This window comes from Pistacia vera, unplaced genomic scaffold, assembly GCF_008641045.1.
Source record: "Pistacia vera cultivar Batoury unplaced genomic scaffold, PisVer_v2 Contig374, whole genome shotgun sequence".
Classification (NCBI taxonomy): Eukaryota; Viridiplantae; Streptophyta; class Magnoliopsida; order Sapindales; family Anacardiaceae; genus Pistacia; species Pistacia vera.
In genome coordinates this window covers 908,289-925,964 of record NW_022196195.1, presented here as the reverse complement: position 1 = coordinate 925,964, position 17,676 = coordinate 908,289, and the positions used below count along the sequence as shown (strand labels likewise).

The 17,676-nt window shown below is 35.9% G+C and overlaps 1 pseudogene; it reads right to left on the bottom strand.

Annotated features, from left to right (window-relative positions):
• Nucleotides 1-907: 907 nt before the first annotated feature.
• Nucleotides 908-17,214, bottom strand: LOC116140596 (annotated as a pseudogene).
• Nucleotides 17,215-17,676: the final 462 nt, after the last annotated feature.

Below are 17,676 nucleotides of genomic sequence, written 5' to 3'. Positions count from 1 at the left end.
CAAGTGCTATGGCACAAGTGACGTGTGAACTTATATGGATAAGACATCTTCTTGGAGAAATTATAGTTGGTGATCCAAGGACTATGGATTTGTGGTGTGACAACCAAACAATAATACATATAGCAAATAATCAATTTTTTCATGAGTGGACAAAGCATATAGAGGTAGATTGTCATTTTGTATAGGAAAAGCTTGAACAAAATTTGATTGCTACTAATTGTGAATCAAAATGTCAGATGGCAAAGAATCAAGGGTCTGCTTGATATTCTACCAAAGTGACGTCATTTTAAGTGTCACTTAAATGTGTAAGAAGTTGCTCCAGCTAACTCTCTTTTACTTTACCAAAATTGTAGCAGCTTTTTGTAGCAGATCTGTAGCTTTCTCTTTTAAGGGTTTCACACTTTGTAATTCATTGACTTTTCAATTAGAGAAGATTGAAGAAGATTACTCTTTAGATTTTCTGTTTCTCTTTCAACAAGTTCTCTCGAATTTGCAAAGTTCACTCTAATAATGTCAAAACAGGGAAACAATTAGCTGATATCTTTACAAAATCTTTAGATAGAAAAAGGGTAACTTACATTTGTAATAAGCTATGCATGATAGCTATATATGCTCCAGCTTTAGGGAAAGTGTTAGGAATAGTGTAAATATAGGTAAGGGTAATTATGTAATTGTGATACGATAAATATATTAGGGTTGTATATTGTATTTTTTTTTAATTGAATAAAGTATATGAATTCCTTCTCTACGAACATACTAGAAAAAAAAATGTGGCACATAAAGTACATAATCCCACAATACAGATATTCAATTTCAACTAACAAAAATAAGACCACACGTCTCATCCATATATATGACTTCAAGGACTCTTATGCTTCCAACCGAAGCTTAGCCTCTCATAAAGAGACTAGAAAACGAGATTCAAACTAACTCCCCTGACTCTTGTATAGATCAGAAAAACAAAAACATTATTTCGATCAGCTTCATAATTGAGTCTCCCCGTAGATGATGAAGCACTGAAATTTCTTATAGCAGCAGCTAAACGCTCCTTAGCCCGAACTGATCCATCAAGACGCTCATTAGTTCAGAACTCTAAAACATCATACATTGCATGTGAAAAGTAATGCCTATTAGTTGTCAAAATCAACTAGCATTCAGCACTCGAGCTGAAGACATAAACTTTTAACATTATTAAGGTTCAAAAAGCAAACCTGCAAAACATCAAGCGTATAGGTCATCTGAGCAAAAAGAAGAACACAATGCCAAGAAGCATACAATCCAAGTAGTGGGTCCAAAATTACAGGTTTACTGCTAGCCTAATAAAGAAGTCATAAAACCAACATTTTGGTATGGCTGCTAGCCTAATAAAGAAGTCATAAAAACAACATTTTGCTATGGCTGAAAGAAGATACAAATTGCAGACTCAGAAGCAGTACATAGATTACAATTCCACATTCATCATCCTTAGTCTACAAAACCTAGATGAGAAGGCTACCTAAACGACGTGTTCACCTTCTACAAATGGTTCGGGCTCAATACCAGGAAAGAGGTGCGGATGGCTACATGCCTTTTGCAGTCCTATTACCTAGAAAAGGAAAAAAAAAAATTAATGATTAAAACATTATGAGCATTGATATCCAATAAGTAGAGAAACAAGGTGATGAATCCAATAAGCAAATTTATCTTTAAGTTGAACAAAGGCCTAACCCAACAAATTTTTCAGTGAATAGTCATCTAAATTACAGCAAAGTCCATATGGAACTAAATATTTCAGAGGAAGAATCTTGGCTAAGGTCATCAAGTGCATAAATCTCCACACAAACTCTTTCAGAATGAGAAAAATAAGATTATCATGAGTCGACCTAACTTCTCCTTAGATATATAATAGTCTGCTCTTTAAGTTTTCCAAGAGAAGAAGACATTTAGTCTTACTACAGTATATGTGGGACAATGAAGAACAACGCATCAAGGAGTAAATTTGAGAAACAAACACATGCAATATTTAGTAAAGACTGATGGTTAGAAACACCAGAAGACAAAGCAAGAAGTTTTGGTAGCTCCTTCCTCAATATTGAAGATTACACTTTCTTTTGCAACGAGACCATTGGAGCCATCCTGTCATGACCAAGTCCGATAATCTCTTATGAGTAGTTACAGCAGGAACCAAGAGGAAACACTCGAGTATAAATTCAAAAAAGAATAGTAAGCCTACACTGTTATCTCAGTAAGAGGTGGCAGCCTTCAACTTCCAGACTCAAATCAATTTAAATTTTGTTTGTCGAAGCATGAAGGCATGCAATATACATTTCAAACTCCTAAACCCTTCCTTGGCTGATTTAAAATTATTCGATTATTACAAAGACAACAATTTTTATAGAATTTTATGAGAGGGAGATAAAAATGGAGATTTAGTAATTATATAAATAGATACTCTGTAAAGAAATATGAAATTACACAAGCACTGATCTTGTCATTGCATAAGTAAGGTACCAATATAAAGTTCATAGATTTTGTTGCACAAAAAAGGAGCATATGCCCAACTTCCCGAGAAGAAGCAGAATAAAAAGGTAATAGTGCATGGTAGGTTCAGTGATTTAATTTAGGAAAGAAGAGTAATTAAAAGCATATGCATCAATCTACCAATTTGAGCTTCAAAATGAAGATGCGGAAATACAAAATGAACAATGTAATATAACCCTGATTTTAGTATCCAATACCTAATATTATTTTTGTGTCAATGAGTTCATGTCTAAGATGTCTTGTTTCTGATTGTAACTGCATCAAAGGGGCATAGATTTTTTTTTTTTTTTTAAAGCACAATTAGTGAAATTACCTATAATGGAATTACAATCGGGAAAAAGTAAAGGACACTTTTCGTCAATGTTGCACAGCCTATTCAAGAAAAAAGAAAAAAGAAAATAGCCTGTTAAACAGTGTCCTGCTTCATTAAAAGTAGAAAGGAACTCTTTTAGTGTCCCAAAAGCTGAAGGCATACAAAATTGCATCAAATCCCAAAGTTTGAAAAAAATATTTTGGATAGGTGCGCCACTCATCAACAATCTTCTGGGCATGACAAATCACTCTTTGAGGACTTTATATACAACCTGTTGTGGTTCAATTATTGAAGTCTTTCGAATTAAAAAAATCATAGGAAAATCGAGAAAAATGTTTGCATTAAAATATTAATTTTCGCCTACTCTGATCTAGTCTTATTTTAGACAACTAGAAGAAATTTACTCAAAATTCACACTAATAATCACCCTGCAAAGTTGAGAAAAGAAAGGAGAAGAATAGAGTGAACAGATTAAGAATTTACGAACATGCAATTGTCTTTCTACTTTACATTCATTTTATATTTCTTATATCTGATGATTGACAATAGCATCTCTTATATTTGTTAAAAGTAAAATAAATTTTATCAGCAATTGTAAATTTTATCAGCAAACAATTGCTACCACAGAAATATATATTAGTAAATATGTTAATCTCAAACTTACACTAGAAGGGTTTTTAAGTCTTTGGGCTTCATCGATTACGGCATAGCACCAAGGTGTTTGAGATAGAAAGTCCTGATCCATCAGGGTACGTCATATGTTATCAATAGTATATCAAAAGGCAATGATGATACATGCAAACGAATTTCACTTACAATAAACAATTAAAACAGACATAAGATATTAGGGGAAATGTTAACCAAAATATCAAGCTTCACTTAAGCAAAAGTTTCAAACTATAGAAAACGCAGTTCACACTTCTTATCATCTACCAACGGCATGCAAGTGGGAAATACAAGTTGCACTACAAGTTGCAAAACAGAGTACAAGCTAGCCTTATCTTTAACTAACAGCATGCAAGTGGGAATACAAGTTGCAACAACAGAATATAAGCAGGCCTATCACTAACTAACAGCATGCAAGTGGGAATGCAAGTAGCAAAACAGAGTACAAGTTGGCCTGCAAGTGGAGACGCAAGTTGCAGATCAAACGCATGTCATTTATTTTGTTGTTAATGATCAAACGGTGGAGAAGAAAGTTTGCATGTATAAATATTGTAGTAGCTACTGTTCACGTAGAAAAAGAGATGTATTAAGAAATATGAAAAGAGTCTAGCCCACTGTTCTTCTTCTCACAGTTTATTTTTTTCAATTGTCTTTTTCTTTCTCTCTCTACTGTGTAAAGTTTTTTTTCACTTGGTATCAGAGCTTCACTTGACACACGTCAATGGAAGATCCAAGTACTCCTCCACCTTCCGGTGTTGCTTCAATTGAGAAGATGACAAACTCCTTCTCATCCACAACTTTGAACAACACTTTGCCCACTATCATCGTAAAGCTAGGAGAGAGGAACTACGCATATTAGAAGTCCCACGTCTTCCTAGTATTAAAAGCTTATGAGTTGGAAAGCTTTGTCACAGGTGAGAAACCGTGTCCCTCTGCCTTTATTCAGTCCTCAACCGATGAATCTAAGAAAGTAATCAATTCTGATCATATCATGTGGAAGAAAATAGATCAATTTCTATTTAGCTGGATAATCTCATCCATATCCGAAACTATGTTTAGGCATGTAGCAAATTGTGAGACAGCTTATGATATATGGCACACCTTAGAGATGCATTTCTTAACTGATTCTAAGGCTAGAGTGTTGCACTTAAGAAACCAGTTGCAAACCACTAAGAAAGAAAACTCTAGCATAAACGAATATGTACTGAAGATGAGGGAGATTGCTGGTTTTCTTACTGCTAGTGGAGTAACCATAAATGATGAAGAATTGTTATTATACATCCTTGATGGCCTTGGCTCTGAATATGATGCCATGGTAGCAACCTTAATGTCAAGGAGTAGTGAAGTATCTCTACAGGAAGCACAATTTCTGCTGCACAAACACGAGATGAGATTGGAAAAACAACATACAGCCTATATAGGTTTTCAAGAAGCTGCTGCTTTTCTGGCAACTAAACAATCCTTTTCTTCAGCTCAAAGCATGCCACTGCAAAATAGTTCAGAACAACCAACACAACATCTCACTCAATCTCTACCTCCAAACCAAAATGAACATAGAAATTCGTATCAAATTGGTCAAAATTTTTAGCATTATAATCCAAGTTTCGGCAAAGATAGAGGCAGAGGCAGGAACTTCTATAAGCCAAGATTATTTTGTCAGTTGTGTGGGAAAGGTGGTCACATGGCCCTTCAATGTTATCATCGGTTTGACACCATTTTCAAGGGAACCAAAATCATAAATCTCACCTTGACTATAATCAACAATCTGCACAAATGACACCTCCTGCTCAAGCCTATTTTGTAAGTACACAACAGCCAAACTTCAGCTATGGTCCAAATCAGTTTCCCTCTATCTCTTCACCTATATGTCACAATCCAATGCAGCCTCAAAATTTAGCACAAGCAAATCACTTTCAGTACACCTATTCAACCCTTCATACAGATTAAACAAAGTCACCTTATGAATTTCTAGGAGAAACATAGATGAAAAACCACTCAACTGGAAAATCAACATCTTCAACAACTACTCCACTCACCGTAGCAGATCTAACTTGGTATATTGATTCAGGAGCGACGCACCATATCACTCCAAACTTACATAATCTCTCTTTCAAAAATCAGTACAATGGCTCATAGTCTCTTCAAGTAGGCAATGGTCAATGTCTTGGCATTTCTCACACATGTTTGACTCTTATTCCTTCTTGCATGAACAAGTCCTTGCAACTTAAAAATATTCTCTGTGTGCCTCAAGTAACAAAAAATCTTCTAAGTATCTCAAAGATTACACATGACAACAATGTGGTTGTTGAATTTTCTGTGGATGAATGTGTTGTTAAGGACAAGACATCACAAGTGATTCTACTTAAAGGCCATGTACATAATAGACTCTATCAGCTTGACATTCCAACTGGTGTTCACAAGCAACAGGCTGAGTCCTCTACAGGAACATCTTCTCAACTCCAGGTTCCTCAAGTATTTCTTAATACGGCAGACTCCTACATTAATTCCTCCATCAGTTCAAAGCTTGCTGCATCTGTCACTGCAAATTTGAATAACTCATCTAGCCCTGGTTCTTCATGTCCAGATATTACTGTAGCAAATAATGAATCTTTACTTTCAATTGTTGATAAAGTGGGGACGTTATGGCATAGAAGACTTGGCCATCCTCATTCCTCGGTACTTAACACTCTTGTTACAAATTTAAAAATAAAAGATCATAGCAGAATTAGTTTTTGTGAAGCATGTCAGTATGGGAAACTTCATCAAAATCATTTTCCTTCTTCTGATTCACAAACATATATGCCTTTTGAGCTCCTTTTTGCAGATTTTTGGGGACCTGCCCCTGTTACCTCAGCTACTGGTTATAGATATTACTTACTCTTGGTTGATGACTACACATGGTACTCTTGGATTTATCCAATGCAGCTCAAATCTGAAGTTAACAATATAATAAAATAGTTTGTACAGCTGGTTACTCAGCAGTTTGACAAGAAAATAAAGACCTTTCAATCGGATTGGGGTGAAGAGTTTCGCCCTTTAGCTGTATACTTTGCACAACAAGGAATACATTTCAAGCATCCATGCCCCCACACACTGACAGGCTATTCGCAAGTGTACGAAATGGTGCAAGTAATAAAACTCGAGTAAACGAGTGTCGAATCCCAAGAGAATTACCTACCAAGTACCAAACTAATCTATTTTATTGCTATTTGATTAAACTGAATTTTAAGAATGAATTTAATGAAAAAGTAAACAAACTAAAAACTAAATAAATGTAGAATTTTATAAACACTATGATATAAAGATCAATATGACTAAACCTAGGGCACATATTTCACACTAATTTAATCCTATGCATTGACAATTATTGCTAACGTAATTAAGCTTATTCTAAAGGCCAAACTCCCTAATATTCTACTAACTTTCTCTCGAACAATTAGTGAATTAACCCTTAAGCAACAACCCAAAATATCTTTAAGTTGAATTTAGAAGCTAAGAGATCATTAAGTTCTATGGAATTTACTAGAGTCTCACAAATCGCGGTAACCTATATCTAGCGTTCGCTCAATTTATGGTTTTATTACCTTAGACTAATCAGATTTCATCTCTCGAACTCAACTCAACCCATGATATCATTCAACCCTCGGATCCTTAAGAATTGAAAGCATTACACACAATAATAAAACTTAGAACTAATGCTCAATAAAAATTAACAACAATAAAGTCAACACATATTCATAAATTGGGCTACATCTTAGCCCTAGAAAATAGATTTAGTTCATAAATACAGTACTGAAAACAACCATTGTATTCAATGACATGAGTTCAAGAAAGAAAAATAAAAACACTTCTCTAATTTGTGAACGAGAATCACAAGAATTCCGATCTCCAAAGTAGTAGCTGTCCTTTTTCCTCTTTCCAATCTCTTTTTAACTTCTTAAAGACCCTCTTTTATATCCCTAGGGTTCTGGTCGTGCTTAGGAAAAAGATTAGAAAACTTAGCCCATTCAAATTCGGATTAGGGTAATGAATTAACACACAACTCGTGACCCATCGCCACGGCGGTAAGAATGGTCACTGCGATGATCGTTCTTTCTGTCCAAGGCATCTGTAATATTTAGAATTTGATAAAGTTATCAGCATGAACATTGTAGCTCTCTGAATAAGATTTCCAACGCCACCAGAATTATAAAATTCTGATTTCTATAGCTCAAGTTATGACAGAAACATCGAGGCATACTCATGATGAAGGATTTCCAGATTTTCCGTAACATCTTCGATGTGCCACAACTTCCTCATTTCGACCCTGATTCTTGTGCCGTTTGTTCCTACGCGTTGTGAATCCTATCGACATTGTTCTTTTCCTTTCAAAAACCTGCTTGAGCCTGAAAACACTCAAAATGCACCCGTAATCCCATAAATGGTATTTATGAGAGAATTAATCCAAATTCCACACTTTAAACATATTTTTCCATAAATAAACCAATTAAATCACTAAGAAAGTATAAACATTCAAGCTCTTATCACACACATCAACAAAATGGAAAAATAGAACGTAAACATCGACATGTGACAGAGACAGGATTAACATTATTGGCCCAAGCCTCTATGCCACTTGAATATTGGTGGTTTACATTCCACACGGCTGTGTACCTAATTAACAGGTTACCTACGGTGGTTCTACATAATCAAACTCCTTTTCAAAAAATCCTCCACAAGTCCCCGGACTACCATGCTATTCGGATCTTTGGGTGCTAATGTTTTCCTTTCATCAGACCCTACCAAAAACATAAGTTTTCTTTCCATTCCGAGCAATGTGTTCTCTTGGGGTATAGCTCACATCATAAGGGATATTTGTGTCTTAATACTCATGGCAAGGTCTATATTGTTCAAAGTGTAAAGTTTAATGAGGAAGTTTTCCCTTTTGCTCACAATTTTACGCTTAAACCTGCTCCCACCACAACCACAAACTGTACGTAGCCTTGGAGACTACCAGTTGTTTTTTCTTCTCGGCAACAACATGTACCAGATTCCTCTCACTTGTCACCATCCTCCACTACAGCTACTGGCCCAAATTTTGTTACCTCCACAACACCTGTCATTCGCACCTCCCCACATCCTCCCTCCTTTCAACTAGAGGTTGACCTTCGGGGTTATCAAACTACAGCGCTGTCGCCTTCTTTTCCTTCATCTCATCAGCCCACTCAAAATGTCCATCCCATGATAACCAGACATAAAGCAAAAGCTCTCCTTAGTTCCATCCTTCCAAAAAATCATACAGAACCTTCCTCTGTTGCAACTGCACTTCAGCACCCTCTTTGGCTCCAAGCCATGAAAGCCGAGTTTGATGCACTCTAAGCCAATCATACGTGGACTTAGTCCCATATACAGATGAGATGACCTTAGTTGGGAATAAATGGGTATTTAAAGTCAAGTTAAATGCCGATGGAAGTCTTCAACGGTATAAAGCACGGCTTGTCGCAAAAGGATTTCATCAGGTTCTTGGAGTTGGTTATTTTGAGACGTTTTCTCTCGTTGTTAAAGCTTCCACTATTCGAGTTATACTCTCCCTTGCTGTCTATAATGGATGGGAAATGCAACAAGTTGATGTTAACAACGCCTTCCTCAATGGCGACCTCACCAAGTCTGTGTATATGTCTCAACTAGAAGGTTTTGTTGATTCTTCCTAACCATCCTATGTCTGCAAACTTCACAAAGCACTGTATGGGCTAAAGCAAGCACCCCGGGCGTGGTTTGACAAGCTTAAGTCAGCCTTGGTTAGTCACGGTTTCACCAATTCTACATCAGACTCCAGTTTATTTTATTATCATCAAGATACTACAGTTGTCTACATATTGTTTATGTAGATGACATCCTGTTAACTGGTAGTAATGCCTATTTTATTCAACAAGTTGTCACCTCTTTGGATGAAACTTTTGGTCTTAAAATCCTTGGTCGTGTTCACTACTTTCTTGGCATTTCCATAGTTCACCCACCTTGTGGTCTTCAACTAAATCAGCAAAAGTATGCTGAAAAAGTTCTCCAATGTTTTGGTATGCAGCATTGCAACCTGTGTTCTACTCCCATGGTGCTTGGTTCCAAATTACAGTTTGACGATGGACCTCTTTTTTATCAGCCCTCCTTGTATCGCAGCCTTATTGGTGCTCTCCAATATCTTAAAATGACTAGACCGGACATATCCTTTGCTGTTAATAAGCTAAGCCAATTCCTCAAAGCTCCAACAACTACTCATTGGCAAGCCAGTAAGCATGTTCTTTGCTATATTCAGGGCACTCTGAGTCATGGCCTGACATTTCAAAAAAGTTCTACCTTGCATCTTGAAGGCTATACGGATGCCGACTGGTCAAGTAATTTGTCTGATCGAAAATCTACCAGCGGCTATTATCTCTTTCTTGGGTCCAATTTAATCCAATGGAGTTCCAAAAAACAGCAAGTAGTAGCTCTTTCTTCCACTGAAGTTGAGTACCGAGCTTTGGCTGAAGCCTCAACTGAAGTAGCCTGGCTTCAAAACCTTTTTCGTGAGCTTCATATTACCATTCTCGGTGTTCCTGTTCTCTGGTGTGATAACACCAGTGCAGGTGCTCTTGCTGCAAATCCTGTGTTCCACGTGCGCACCAAACACATTGAAATCAACGTTCACTTTGTCCGTGAAATGGTTCAGTCTAAACGTTTGATGGTTCAATATGTTGCTTCTCAGTTTCAGGTTGCTGACATCTTGACCAAGCCATTGTCAGGTTCTCGGTTTAAAACTCTTCGTGATGGTTTGCGCCTTGGTGCTGCCTCCTTCCCATTTGAGCTTGAGGGACGATCCTTCACATGTCAAGCCTCAAATTTTGAAGATTCAGCAGTAGAAATAAACAAATCCTGAGAAAGAAAAATCAGTCCAGTTTAGTTTTCCAGATTGGTTTCTCTCCTCAATTGGTTTCTCCCTCAAGATTGGTTTCTCCCTCAAATTTTTTTTTTTTTTTGTTCTTAAGTTCAGTTTGAGGGACGATGTTAACCAAAATGTAATGCCCCACTCGAGGTACGTAGCTAATGTCTCTTACTTTCCTCTTGTTTGACTTGGAATATTGTTAATATGATTTGGTTGCCTTGAAATTTTAGAGACTTGGTGGAATTTTGGGGTCACTGTCTTTGCCGGGGCGAAGAAGAATTGTCGTCGCGGCGATGAGGCCCTGCAACCACGGTGTAGGTTTTGTGAAGTTTCACCGAGGCGAAGAAATAGTATTGCCGCGGCGACGAGCCTAACAAAAAGTTTAATGGAGTTTCTAGAATTCTTCCTTTGGAGCACAATGACCATTCTACCCCTAATCAGCAGGAAAAGTGGGGAGTGAAATGCAAAGAAATTACATGGAGAATAGTTTGATTGGGAGTTGCAATTGTAAAGAATTAAAAGGGCAATAGTGGAATTCTTAAGGAAGAGTAAGGGTAAAATGGGAAAGGATGGAGAAAATATGAGATAATAAGGGTTTAACTTTAGAAACCCATTCATTCATCTTCTTCTCCACCACCATTCTCCTTTCCTACTTCCTCTCAATTCCTCTTTCATTAGTTTAAGGTTTTTGAAAGGGCTTTTTGGAGTGATTGGAGTAGAAAATCAAGCTAAGTCATCCTAAGGTAAGGATTCTTGCTTTGGATGTAAGGTTTTGTGCATTTTTGTATATTAAAGTTGTATGGTTTTATTGTTTAAGGGTAGAGAAAAGTCAAGCAAACCAAGGAAAGGAAATACTAGTGAGAGTCTTTATCACAAGGTAAGTAAATCCCAACCCAAGTTGAGATTTGAGAATTCTTTTGAGTAGAGATTTAGTAGAAATGATGTATGCATGTTTTATGTATGTATTTGATAAATTGAGCAAAGATATATGTCTACTTGTTGAGAATTAGATTGAGATAAGTATTCATGTTGAGTTTGTTGGATACTTTCCCTTATTAAGAAGTGTGGATATGTGATGAGTTGAGATGAAGTTAGATGAGAATTAGTATATTTGGGGAGTGTTTTTCTATGGTAGGGTTTATGCCCATGGAAGGGAGTTTTACTTCCAATTTTGGATGGTTAAAAAGAGAAATAGAGTTGTAGTTAGAGAAGAAGTTTGATATGCACATGAGTTGTTTGATGAAATGCCTAAGAGAAGCATGAGAATGAGTTATGAACCTTAATTATTGCAACATTGCATATTGGCATTTCTTAAGTGCATTAATGAGCATAAACCATCCATATTCATTAAGTGTGCATTGAGAAAGAATTTGAGAAAGAGTTGAGAAAGAGTAGAGAATTACTCTAAGAGTTAAGCTACATTATGATGAGTAGCTAGAGAAAGAGTATAGATCTTGTGCACAAGAATTAAAGAAGAGAGTAGAGTAAGTTGTGCGATGGGGAACTTGTGAGTGATGAGGAAAGTCATGAGAGTGGGTGCTTTGTGATCTCCAGTTGTGCCTCCAGTCAGATGAGGCCATGACTGTCACGTAGAGTGGAACATGAGGTTCCAGCCGTGCCTCCGGTAAGAAGGGGTCGTGACATTTGAGAGATAGTATGTACACTCACATGGCCAAAGGTTTCGAATCTATGCATGACTAAATCCGATCGGTAGAGAAATGAGTAGAAGTCACGTAGAGTGGTAACGCCCAGCCGTGCCTCCGGTCAGATGAGGCCGTGACATTCTAATAAGTAAGAATGAGAAAGAATAGAAATAGAAAGAACAGAAAGAGAAAATATTAAAGTCATGAAAAGCGGGTTGAGTCCCCAGTCGTGCCTCCGGTAAGATGAGGCCGTGACATACACCAGAGGGTGTATAGTAAAGAATACGAGAAACAGAAACAGAAAGAAAGCAGAATTGAGAAAAGAATAGTGTAAGGAAAGAATTAAAAGAAAATGTTACAGGGATAGACAAGTAGAGGATTTACTTACTGAGCATTAGTTGTGCTCACCCAATTGTTTCTATGTTTTTGTAAGTTCCAGGTGAGTATGCAGTCGGATGGACATCAGCGGGCGAGTGAGAGTAGTCACACTGTCCCCTACATTTTTGAGAACTTTTGTAAATGATACTAAATGTATGTAAAGACTATGTATATTAATGAAAGAAAACTTTTGAGCCAAACTATTTGTATTAAAGTACCTGTACTTTATTATATGTATTTCGTGAATCTAGTAATATAAAGCAGTTATTACACAAAATATAAAGCTTCACTTAAGCAAAAATTTCAAACTGCAGAAAACGTAGTTCACACTTCTTATCATCTACCAACGGCATGCAAGTGGGAAATACAAGTTGCACAACAAGTTGCAAATAGAGGTGGAAAAAATGGGTCGGGTTAGGCGGGTCAACCCTAACCCGGCCCGTAATGAAGAGGGTTCAACCCGCCAGGTTGGCGGCCCGCGAGTTGCTATTTTGTCCTCTCTACAAGAGGACCACCAACCTGGCGGGTTGCATGCGGGTTGGCTGTTGCCAACGGCCAACCCGCGGGTTGGCCATAAAAAAATTAAAAAAAAATGTAAAATTAATTTATTTTTTTAAATTACCCTTTTACCCTTAAAATATAGCCGTTTTATAGCCGTCGGAGGGGTCTTTTTCGTTATTTTCTTTCCCCATTTTTTTCTATTAATTGGCCCTAAACTCTCATATTTTTCTCACAACTCAAATTCTCTCATTCTCTCATATTCTCTAATCTCTATTCTCTCAATTATTCATTTATTCTCTTAATCTTTTTGTTATCAATTTGCTCTTATTTTAACTTTTATTAGTTTTTGCAATTTTCAATTCATATTTCCAATTTTCCAATTTTCCAAATTCCAAATTCCAAATTCCAAATTTCCAATTTCCAATTTCCATATTCCAATTCTCTTTCTTTAATTTTTATTTCTTCTACATCAATTTTTATTTCAACTACAAGTCTACAATGGATAGATATTTCTCTCCCATCAATTTCAATGATGAAGAAAACTATTATCCTAGTCCTAGTCCCGCTGATTTTACTATGAATGCAGGAGATTCAAATAGTCCCGCTGTCCCAATCCCAGTCTCAGAATCCGATACACCTCAAAATATGCCGTCGATTCCAACAGCGCCCGGTGGTTCTAGAAGTCGTCCTCGTAATCGTCGTCCTCGTCCAACTTCATCTCAAGCTGAGGCGGGATCATCAACTGCCGTCGAAAGCGAAAACAGACACACATCAGACGTTTGGGCGCATTTCGACAAGTTTTACGAGACAGAAAATGGCGTTCAAGTCAAGAAAGCAAGATGCAAATATTGTGCAAATGTTTATAAAGCTGATTCAGGTAATGGTACTAGTACTTTAAAAAGGCATGCTAATAAACATATTAATCAACATGGAAATAGAGAAAGCAATCAAACTCAAATAACTAATATGGGTACTACTTGGCGTTATAATTCTGATGTATATAGGGAACAGTTAGCTTTATATATTGCTGCATCTGATCAACCTATTAATATGGCAGAAGATAAATATTTTGAAAGATTTGTTCAAAATTCATTTTTTCCAGGATTTAAAAGTTATTCTAAAACTGCAACTAGAAATGATTTAATAAAATTGTTTAAAAAAATGAAATTAGAATTAAAAAATAAATTTCATACTTGTCATATTAGTGTGGCTTTAACTGCTGATATTTGGAGTGGTAGAGCTAAACAAGATTATATTTGTGTGACTAGTCATTATTTTGATAATGAATTTAAATTAAATAAATCTTTATTAGGATTTAGATTAATGGATGTGGATCATAGTGGTTTAGAAATCTATAATAAAATTATTGAAGTTTTAGAAGATTATGATATTATTGATAAAGTGATAAGTTTAACTTTAGATAATGCAAGTTCTAATAGTAAAGCTATAGAATTTTTTCAAAATAATTATCTTTTATATAATAATTTGAAGTTTTTTCACCAACGTTGTGCATGTCATGTTATTAATTTAATTGTGAAAAGTGGTATGAAAACAATTAAAAAAAATATTGATAGAATTAGGGAATCTTTAGCTTGGATTACTAGTAGTAATAAAAGAAATGCTGAATTTCAAGAAGCTTGTATAAAATCAAATATGTCTCCTAGAACTTTTGCATTAGATATGCCTGTTAGATGGAATAGTACTTATTTAATGCTTGATTCATGTTTACCTTATGCTAATATAATTAGTTATTTTGTAGCAAATAATAGAGGTCCTCATCATTTGGTAGAAAATGATTGGAAGATAGCTAAAGTATTTCATTCTTTTCTCAAATGTTTTTACCAAGCCACTTTACAACTTTCTGGTGTGTATTATCCTACTAGTCCATTGGTAATACATGCAATTATAAAAATTTCCGAGTTATTTACAAAAAACAAAGACAATGAAATTTTACATGCACCAATAAAGGCAATGAAATTTTTTTTTTGAAATATTGGAAACCCGTTCCTTTTCTTTATTGTTTAGGTGCTATATTTGATCCTAGAATTAAATTAGCACGTTTAGAAAATGGTCTTGACAATTTAAGTGAAAATTTACAAAACGAATCATATGTCAATCAAATAGGAGAGGTAAAAAATAGTCTTTTCGAAGTATATTTCCAATATGAAAACAGGTATGGGAACCCGCAGTCGCAAAGAGGCGAAATATCCAGAGAAGCTGTAGCAGAAGAAACAAATGAAGACTTATTCTCTTGGAATGCACTGAATAGGCCGAAGAGGACCCGAGTCCGAAGCACAGCCTCCTCTTCAGAAGCACCACCACCAACAACAACAACAACTAATATGCTGTCCTCCATGGAGTCGCAGAGTAATGAACTTCAACAATATTTGGCAACCCCCGAAATGTTTTCAACAGGTCACTTTGATCTCTTAGAGTATTGGAGAGCCAGAAAATGTATTTTTCCGGTATTATCAAGACTTGCCTTGGATGTTTTCGCTGTTCCTGTCTCAACCGTCTCATCCGAACAAACATTTAGTGCAAGTGGAAGGATTTTAAATGAAAGGAGGACTAAACTTGCTCCAAAAATGATTGAAGTCCTCACATGTCTTCGAGATTGGGAACGATCGCGCCATCAAGATCAATACGAGGTTATCGACAATGCTTTAATAGAATCATTTCAATTTTGTAATATAGATGATACAGATGAGGGAGGTCCTAGTGAACCACCCCCAATTTAGTTGTTTTGTAAAATGTAATTTGTAAATTAATTGTCAATTATTGCACTCTTTTTTCTTTACCAAGTTTTTCTCCCATTGGGTTTTTCTTGGTGAGGTTTTTAACGAGGCAATAATTGTTGTAATTTCTTATTTTATTTTTTGATAAATGAATAAGTCTAATTTTTCTTATATTACAATTTTATTGTATTAAAATTGAATTAATATTTGAAATGTTAACAAAAAAAAAAAAAAAAAAAAATTGAATTGAATTGAATTATTGATATTTGAAAAGTTAACTAAAAACAATTATATTTATAATTATTTATTTGAAAAGTTAAATTAAAAAAAAAAAATCGGGCTAACCCGGCCCGGACCGCGCCTACCCTGGCGGGTTAAGGTTGGCAGGCCGGCTGGGCCAGCCATTTTCTCCAAAATAGTGGGCCTAACCCGGTCCACCTTTGTTGGCGGGCAAGTTAGGCCCGGCCCGCCAACCTTCGTAACCCGCCCCGGGCCGGGCGGGTCACTTGTCCACCTTTAGTTGCAAAACAGAGTACAAGCTGGCCTTATCTTTAACTAACAGCATGCAAGTGGGAATGCAAGTTACAACAACAGAATATAAGCTGGCCTATCACTAACTAAGAGCATGCAAGTGGGAATGCAAGTAGCAAAACAGAGTACAAGTTGGCCTGCAAGTGGAGACGCAAGTTGCAGATCAAACGCATGGCATTTAGTTAGTTGTTAATGATCAAACGGTGGAGAAGAAAGTTTGCATGTATAAATATTATAGTAGCTACTGTTCACGTAGAAAAAGAGAGGTATTAAGAAATATGAAAAGAGTCTAACACACTGTTCTTCTTCTCACAGTTTATTTTTTTCAGTCGTCTTTTTCTTTCTCTCTCTACTGTGTAAAGTTTTTTTTTTCACTGGAAACATTTATATTTATATCTCAAATGAAATGGGCAAACCCTAAGATATTAGGGGAACCAACAAAGAGAAAAAAATTTCCATAATTCACTTAAGTTAACGTATAATACCTCCATTAAAAATTTAATCTGTAACATCCTATAAAAAATTCACTTAACATATAATTCCATCACATGATGTGAACTTCTCTTTTACTTGCTCATTCATTGCTTTGTGTAAATTGCACTGGTGTTCTTTCTCACCCACATGTTTAAGAACTTTAAGTTTCGGTGTGAATATAGCCATCTTCAACACCCAATCATCCATCACACTTAGCAGACACAAAACTAGTGTGGAAAAAAGAAGGGAAAGTCATTAACGCAAACCATTTCCATAGATGAAAAGTATCATGACTCAAAATTGAATAAAAGGCTTTAAACTCACAGAGTGGCCTAGGTGACATCTGATTTAACTCAGAGGTTATACACAAAAAATAATTAGAAAAGATTGTTGCAATGTCATTACTCAATTGGAAATTGATTATCTGCTAACAGTAGGAAAAGACAGAGACTCACCACCATCCCTATATCAGTTTTCTTATTGCCATTCACCTCCACTATGTTTGTCAACCAATGGATTCATAAACTGATCAAACCCAAAAAGCGTTCCAACAACCATCCAGTTAGCATTCAGCTTGACTGCAGTACAAAATACCAATTGATTTTTATTACTAAAAAAAGTAATAATAAATAATCTTCCAACAGATATCCATCTTATCTGGAAATTACAATGACAAGTAAAAGATTGAATGTCTATCAATGCAACAAGTCTATGGAACATACTCCAGATTTATTCTCATACTTATTTCTAATGGTTGTTTATAGGAGCGTATCACATCACGGGTTTACCCTGATCATTGTTTTAGACAAGCACGAGACAAACAAGGCAGTGCAACTTACGATGATTACCAATAAAAGATCTAAAAAGCAATTTTGTAAGATCAAAAAAAGCTAGAAAACAAAGAAACTAAATTAGAACAAAAAAATATACAAGGATAAAGAAAAACAAACTTAAGAAGCATTAAATATTGTGAAAATCAAATGGAAATGCACCGAAGATATGCATGACAGTTAACATCAA